Here is a 9,246-nt window from a genome sequence, read left to right on the forward strand (position 1 = left end):
AATTTGTTATTATCAGTCGCATAATGATTAAAGTTACATAAAAAGTCCTACCTTTGTAACCAATATATTTACCCCCACCCTTCTTTCTTCAGAAGCAGTGACATCATCATACGTTGTGCGTATTAAAATGTAAACCATAGACTGGCCTTGTGCCATGCATTGTAGTCTGGAGAAACCACAGAGAAGCGAGAGTGAGTATACTGATGTGTGGGCTGGTACCAGTCTGTATGCCATGCTAACTGGTGGTCAGTGGCATGGAGATATTCCAGGTGGTGACAGTTTTTAAGGAGGCACAGTTCCTGTGACTCATAGTACAGTAGATAGCATGACTGGCTATGTGACTCATGCACACGCATTCACACGTAGGGCACAAGTTTTGACGATTAATTGTCACTCAAATAATTGCGATTAAAGATTTAATTGTGTGCTTGGCACTGAACACTGGAACATGTGAATACATGTTTAATTGCTGTTTGCCTTTTAGGCTTCTTTAACAAAAATGGCACAACATGACAAATAAATTAAATATACAAAGAAATGATTGACATTTAATAATTGTATACAAAAAGCAGAAATAGCTGATCTACAAGCTTACAATGCGCGTTGTAAGCTTGTAGATCAGCTTTTTCTGCTTTTTTATATATTTGAAAAAGTGTTGACATTTTTCAACATGGAAAAGATTGTGACGATTATGCAAAAATAATTGCAATTATCTCAAATAATTGCTGTTACACGATTATGTAATAATTGTGACAGGCCTATTCATACGAGCACACATCAATTCTGATGAGTGTGTGTGTTTGCATTGTCCCCCTCTTCACTGAACTAATCTTCTAACTTTCAGAAGGGGGACAAGTAACTATAGCACCTTAGTCTCACCATACCAGACAATCAGAGATCTGAAATGCGTAAAATTGATTGTAAAGGGTCGCTCCTCTTCCCACCCAATAGCATTAGTTTTCCGGTTGCATTAGCAGCTGGAAACCAAAGATGGTGGATTTGAATTTGCTGAACTAGAAGGTTTCAAAACGGATCTGTAGAAACCAATGGGTGACGTCACGGTGCCTTCGTCCATCATTTTTGGACTAACCAAAAAAAACAGCATTGGGATTTGATATCCAATCTGTGAGGGGAGAAATATCTCAGCAAACATTATGTCAGTAAGAAATATAGGAGTGGTTACTCAAACAATGTATTTAACACCCACAATCCAAATCTGATCGATCGACTAAAAGGTTTTGAACTCTTGGGCCCTGGGGATTTCTAGATACAATCTTTACAATCTGAGTTACATGTAGGTGTTGTATCATTGAAGCGTAAAGGTATTGGCATTGTTTCAGTAATGGAGCTCAAAGAGTTACAGCTGTGTTTCTCCCTCTATTTTCCAGCGTGCGGGGCACACGTGTGTTGTATATATGTCTCTATCTTTCTATGTGGGGTGCACACAAGTGTAATAGGTGTCACAGTCTCTCTGTATCTCTGTGTGTGTGCGGTTGCAGAAACTGACGCAAGTCATGGGTTGCAGGACCAGAGGAAGCTGCGGGAGGAAATAATGTTTCTAGGACATATGGTTCAACTTTTCAACGTGGTCTATATAAAGAGCTGCATCATGATCCAAGGAATCCAGTGAAACAATTTTGAGTCTACGATCTACTGTAAGCTTCAAGGGTGGGCCAAAACGTAAAGTGGGCTGGCATAGTGCCACCATGAGGCTGATTTGGAAAATGTTCAAGGACTGACTTCCTTCACCTGCTGCCGGCAGGGTGCACCAGACATTTGGCACTGATTGTAGTTCGCTAGATTAGCTTCAGATACAAAGACAGACACACAAGGGTGAAACAATAATCTCCAGCTCTGCCCCAAAATGAGGGCCCACCCTGAAGATTTAAGATTGGTTCTTATATCTAATTGTTTCCACAATGTTTTAACAACAAAAGCTGGGAGATTTCTAGTTGTGTGAAGCCTTTAGAGACTGACTTGTGTGTCTACTGTTCGTGTACAGTAGTAGATACTGTACTACTTTTAAAGAAGAGAGGGAGAGAAATACTACTTCAAGTCACACAGCATTAATGGGAAAATTAAACCAATAAAACTGGGCTACACTTAAAGATGAACACATATTACATGAACTCAATGGAATAGAAACGCAAAAGGTAACAAACTATTGATTACTTAAATAGGTTTGGATTTTAGATGGAGGGAAATGGACGAGACCTGTATGTGTGCACAAAACTGTCATTCATCATTAATGATGCGCAATATGGGATAGGTTTCACAAACAAAAGGTAATATTTGGTGTGTACCATTCCTTGTCTTCACTCTTTGCATTGATCCCTTGTGATTTTCTTAACATGGTTCAGAAATTCATACCACAATTCTCGGATCGTCTCACTGCAGTTAAAAACTGCGGCAAGTTGGCACATAAAGATGATGCAACTGGAAGACAACCCCTGGCGTGGATACTCTGGTTACCGAAGCTTTGCTTATCTATAGCTACAACCCGCTCTTAGTATCCCAACACATCATGTAAAAATAAAGCATTACTATTGGGGCTTATGTATTGAATTGTGTGTCTTTGTGCATGTGCGTACTGCGTGTGTGTGTGTGTGTGTGTGTGTGTGTGTGTGTGTGTGTGTGTGTGTGTGTGTGTGTGTGTGTGTGTGTGTGTGTGTGTGTGTGTGTGTGTGTGTGTGTGTGTGTGTGTGTGTGTGTGTGTGTGTAGATCTCAGATGTGGTAGTGTCCTCTTACATGCGCTGTGCTCTCTACTACACTCAAGCCTTCTCAAAAAGCACAAAAATAAACTTTTGTATGCTGGATTAGTCCTGAGGGGCCAAATATGAGAGCTTGACCTCATGCCTGGTGATCAAAGAGAGGCTATTGATATGGGAAAGAAGCGTGGAGATCATGTTTACCGTGTGAAGTAAAATACCACAAGAAACACAGTAAGACAAAGTTAGCTCCTAAAAGTAATTTGAGCAACTTAGCATAAAACTTCAGTCAATTGCATTATTGACGATGATGCAATACCTTTATGCTGTAATGGGATTTCTTTGTAGGCTATTTTTGTTCATTATCTTGTAAAATAAGGAGCATACGTGGGATCACATGTGTACACAGATACAAAGATGCACACACACATACTATACAAGCAAGCATGTACTGTCTCTCTCTCACACACACACACACACACACACACACACACACACACACACACACACACACACACACACACACACACACACACACACACACACACACACACACACACACACACACACACACACACACACACACACACACAGTTCCCTCTGCGACCGATTGCCATGTCAAAGACACAAGGAAGCAGAAAAACAGTGGAGCACAGCAGTGATTATGCACCAGATCTGCTTACACCATATTTCATCATTACTGTAGAGAAAAAACACTCAACTATTGATCTACCCCACTCCTCTCTCCCTCTCTCTCTGATTTCCACATTTTCCCTCTCTTACTCCTTCACCTGACTTTCCTTTTCATGCTTTTTTTCTGCCCTCCCTTCTGTCAGCCTCACTTCTTCACTCCTTGTGTCACTTTCTCCTGCTCTCTCTCCCTCCAAGCTTTTACATTTATGCAGAGAAATTTGCAAACCCAACAGACTTCACTGAAACACAGCTCCAAGTTGTAAACAAGATAGTGAGCATACACACAGAGGGCACTTAAAGAATCTCTATCACACACAAGCCCACACACTGGGGGGAAAGACAGCACGGCGGAAAAGAAAACGTTAACCGAAAGAACTAATTGATAGCACTTGCATCAGTGTAGCCCTTCCTTCCATTGGTGCAAACGCCTCTCTAAGTTTAATAGCTCCTGTCCGATTCATCATCATCTGACATACCTAGTGGAGCTCTTGCATACTGTTTCATCACATTGTAGGTGCACATAACCACTCATTACTATGCACAAACTAACACACACACACACACACACACACACACACACACACACACACACACACACACACACACACACACACACACACACACACACACACACACACACACACACACACACACACACACACACACACACACATCATGTTTTATTTCATTGATGTTGTAGAAGAGGGTAATGCAACATTTATTGCTCATCGTGACTCTCTAATGAAGAGACTAAATGCATATAAGGGCAGAGGGCAAGCACCAACTGTCTCATATATGGCAACCGCAACATTTTGCAACTGTCTGTCAACTAAGGGAGATTGTAAAATAATTTTCCAATCGCCAGCCACATTCACAGTGCAGCACAACCAACCACACACACACACACACACACACACACACACACACACACACACACACACACACACACACACACACACACACACACACACACACACACACACACACACACACACACACACACACACACACACACACACACACACACACACACACACAATATTAGAGCGCATACATCCTAGGGTTACTCTAGAATAGATCTTAGCATCTTGCAGGTGTGTTCTATAACACTTGCTCTCTCTTCATTCTCTCACGTGTGCGCACAGCCGCACAGCCGCACACACACACACACACACACACACACACACACACACACACACACACACACACACACACACACACACACACACACACACACACACACACACACACACACACACACACACACACACACACACACCAAGGCAAAGAAAGTAGCTGTGGTAAGTAACAAGTGAAAACGCCATCTGTCAAGCGAAAGAGCATTTGCTTTGCCTCAGCATTTTTGGGGGGAATGCCTTGAAGACAAAAGGGTCCTTGTTCTCAATCTCTCCACAAATCCCATCTCTCATTCTTCTCCCTCTTCCTTCATCCCTCGCTCTGCGCCTCGCTGCACCGCCACCATCAGCAAAGTTGCACACATAAGCATTGGTCAGCGTTCAATTACCGTGAACACCAGGGAGGGATGGGGAAGTACTTGACAGAGAAATGCACTTCAAGCACTGATTAAATACTGATACCATGTATAAAAAAAGCTTAGCCCCTAGGTTGTGTGCTGGTGCGGGTGCACACACAGTGTGTGTGTGTGTGTGTGTGTGTGTGTGTGTGTGTGTGTGTGTGTGTGTGTGTGTGTGTGTGTGCATGTGTGCGCGCGTGTGCATGGCACAACATCTGAGAAGTCAATGGGAAAAGTAGCCTATATGGGTGTGCAAGGGAGAAAAAAAGTTGAAAGCGTTTGTGTGTGAAAGAGAGGGAAGTAGAAAAAGAGCACAGAGAGGGGGACAGAGGGAGAGAAAGAAGAGAGAGGCAAAGAGAGGCCACTCTTCTCTCCAATACTGATACAAGTGTTTCATCATTATGGCCCTCTATTACAGTACTTGCCAACTTGCTTACTACATACTTTTGATACACTCAGTAGAGTGCTGACTCCAACTAAAGCTGCTGATATGGAGTCATTAGAGGGTGAAGTTTCTGTTTCTCTTCAGCCCAGATTGCTTCCCTATTACTCTTCACTGTTTAAGATGTGCGGTGTTCATCAAGGTTGCTACTAGCCAAGAGATAATGGCCCTTCAGCAAGATCAATTAAAGGGCATCCCATGCTTACAGACCATACCCTTGTGAGGTTTATGTTTCATTTTGGTACAGCATTCGTTTTTGTTTTTTTGCACACAGTTCATGAACACTGGCCTTTCAACCTTAACTGCCACATATATATTGCTATTGTTACTGTACTGTAAACCCAGACAAATCTGCTGAAAACCTCAACCCTAAACACTAAAAATCTAAAGAAAAAATAAATACATATTTGCAATAGTTTTGTGTAGTGTAGCCTTGTGGGTAGAGCAGTAGGTCATATATATGTTTTAATAAGTCATTTATCCGGCCTTAATGGGAATATCACGTTTCATTTTCGTATAGTGGTGACTAATTAAGTCCAAAAGGAGGTAGACTGCTAATGTAGTAATAGGCTATTCAACTGATCCCTTTATGTTTCGTTACTTTTTTCTTACATAAATGTTTTTGTTTTTAAATTCCATTACAACAACGAAATGTGTATTCACCGAAATAAACAAAGCTCCCCTAAAAAACAATTCCAGCTGTAAAAATAAATATATATACACACGCAGTCACGCACGCACGCACACACACACACACACACACACACACACACACGCACACGCACACGCACACATACGCACACGCATGCACACGCATGCACACGCACACATTAAAATATTGTGTTGCCTACACGCACCTAGGTTACTCTGTCTGTGTGCAATCGTTCAATACAATTCGTTACAGGCAACAGGCCTATTTATTTCAAAGACCAGCCTAATAAACCCATCTCATTCGCTCGCGCCCAGACCTTTGTCCGCCTTCCGCCGGTGCCATAGTGTTGTAGCGAATTTAGTGACCTATCCAATCATGAGACTCCAGCGCGAGAACTCGATCTCAACAAGGGAATTTACTTGATTTGAAATTACATAGCGTTCGAGACAGAGAATGGAGAATCAATTTCACTGTTATCAATAATAGCCATTAGGATATGATACAGGATATCATATCATATGCTACGTGAATGTAATAAATAATTGCCAACCAAACCCCAACCAAGTAGCCTAGTATTTTTGGTGACCTTCCAATCATCCCACGCGCTGCGCATAATAAAGCAAGCGAATAGACAGAAATATGCCAAAACTGCAACAACAAAAAAAACATCCCTGGAATATAATTTAATTCGATAGGCCACCAATTTCAGTGTAACTTCATGTTGCCATGGCTCCCCTCATGCCTCCGCTCTGCTCGCGCAAACGTTCAGATAGGCTACACACAACGTTGTGATGAATCAGCATCTATGGCCTGTCAGTCCAGAGTATACAACAGGATGTATAATAAAACAGGCTGAATTGTTTTTACATTATGCAGTCCATTAATCCAATAGACAATTGAAGGCCTAATAATACCCCATGTGACACAAAGCAAATTGTGTAATTTCATTAAATAATCGCCAACACAGTAGTGCCACAGTTGTACCCTATTAGCTCCTACATGGCAAATATTTGACACTTTGCCAGCTTTAGTTATGCAAACAGGCGAGAATGTCAGGGGGGTCTGTTTATTTTTGTTGCTGTGTTAAGCTAGGGGTTTAATTATGCCACTCACTGCGAGTAGAAGCAGGTGGAGGGAGAGTTTAATACATGAGTCAGTAAATATGGAAACTATATTTTCACCAATTACATGTGCGAACAGCTGACCAGCCACCTTACCTCAGAACGAAGCAACAGATAGAATCAATGTGCCAGTGCTCGGTGTGTCCAGGAGCCTACAGTACAGTCGGGTCAATGATCTTCGCTCCGGTTCCAGCAGTAGCCTATAGGCGAATCGATCTTATTGTACAGCTCCTATAAGTTCATCTCTCTCACGTCTCTCAACAGCTCCCAAGCTGTCTTCAACCTTTCTACTAGCCGTCTATGACACTCAAAACCGGGGGAATCCCCAACCATTTCCATACCTCTACCTACTTGTCCTCCTCAAACTCAATCCCGGTAATTCCGACACATGCCTGTTTTAAACTGGACACTATAGTGCACACAGCGGCCGCCCTCTTTGTCTACGACGGGCTGTGTTCTTATGAAAGCTCCGGTTGGTCGGTCGGTCGGCGTGGTGATAGGCAGCGGCGACCGCTGGAGCGCAAAGCCTGTGTTTGACGGCCCAATGGTGATGATTCAGCAGCGGAGGCTGTAGCCCTTTAAACAGCGCCTCATTGGTATGATGTCGCTCGTTTTGGGCTGTGATCCAGTCAGCATAACATCACAGCAGCACGGCGGCACCACCACCACGCGCACACACACAGACCGGGACGGGACGGGCGACGACAGCGGCGTGGCACTGGCAGGCAGTGGCGTGCCGTGCACAGTCAGCAAAACAATATCTATATTCAGCATCTCATCGAGCAGATCAGCAATGATTTATTTTCGGCTACTACAAGTACTGACTAAAAACCGTACAAACTTACCCGACCAAAAGTGAGATGGTTCCTTCGCCCGCCGCACCGCCAAAAGGTTTTGATTTACGCTGAATGCCGAGCCGGCGTTCAGAGCGACAGTTGGGGAGTATATTTACGTTCACACCTTCTTGCAGATCGCGGATCTATCCACTCCTTCCTCGCTGGTTTTTAGTCTATGGTAGGAAGCGCCAGACGTCAGATGATGTTTGGATCACATGGTTTCATTCATGAAGGATCTACGCAACGAGCATTTAAAGAGATATGCTATATACGAGACACTACACTGTAATAGGTTGTTCATCGCAGGTAACACTCACTAGGCCTTTGTAAAGTGTGAATGTGTGATCAAGGGCTACTACTACCCCCTTGTTAGTTACCCTTATGTCAGAACTGTCCATTTCAGTTAGGTGCCTTCAATATACCATCTGTACACAGTATAAACATTCTACCTATACAATACTAAATCAAGGGAATATTTATTTTATTGTCTTGGGGAACCAGTAGGGGTTTAAAATGTAGCTGTTCCAATGCCAGACACCCTTGGTAAATATGATACTACATAAGCAGAAACTAAATGGTAGCCCTTCAGGTGAATTGCACAATCAGACAATATTACACTTTAGCCCCAAAAAGGAGGCCAGTATTGTATACCCAGTCTCACACTCACTGTGTGATAACCTTAAAACTTCCTCTTTCCGTTGCCATTTGACCAGACATCAGCACTGAGATCACAGTTCTGCACCAGACACACATCACACATTTTCATGCAAAGTGCACCATGGTGCACATGTAGATAACACACAGGCTTGCCCTTTTTTTCAAATTTCATAATTTGAGAGGATTAGTTGATCTGACTCTGCACTGTGTTGCAGTGATAATGGGCGAAGGCCACATAAGGTTGGAGAAATGAAGGCATATAGAAAAGAAAGAGGAGGGGGGGGTCCAGACAGATAACACCTTTAGATCTGTTCAATTGTCATCTTAGTTTCTGGCATTCCTCATGGTTCATACTGTATGCAAACACCCATGTTACTGCAAAGGTCACTGATTCCATTGATTGAATGGAGATGACAGGGAGCATCTGGTCTACCTGTGGATAAACCACTTGCTGGGTTGGCACATACATCCACACTGTCTCTCTCCCTCTCTGTCAGAAAAACACACACACACACACACACACACACACACACACCACGTTGACGATCAGCTGCTACTGAACTGACACCTTACACACAGTGCCCATGGCTAGTACTTGGGGT

The 9,246-nt window shown here is 43.0% G+C and overlaps 1 protein-coding gene across 2 annotated transcripts in view; it reads right to left on the bottom strand.

The window, feature by feature from the left end:
* The window catches only part of LOC311058966 (transcription factor MafK-like), a gene marked incomplete at its 3' end in the record, with an annotated part of 17,325 nt that extends 9,306 nt beyond the window's left edge, over positions 1–8,019 (bottom strand). The window contains exon 1 of one of the 2 annotated variants that reach the window (XM_084076533.1): positions 7,997–8,019. Of the gene's footprint in view, positions 1–7,247; positions 7,289–7,996 lie in introns of those variants that run through there. The other variant, XM_084076532.1, reaches the window with a different exon arrangement.
* Positions 8,020–9,246: the final 1,227 nt, after the last annotated feature.

The sequence above is a fragment of the Gymnoscopelus microlampas genome, assembly GCF_963454915.1.
Source record: "Gymnoscopelus microlampas genome assembly, chromosome: 2".
Classification (NCBI taxonomy): Eukaryota; Metazoa; Chordata; class Actinopteri; order Myctophiformes; family Myctophidae; genus Gymnoscopelus; species Gymnoscopelus microlampas.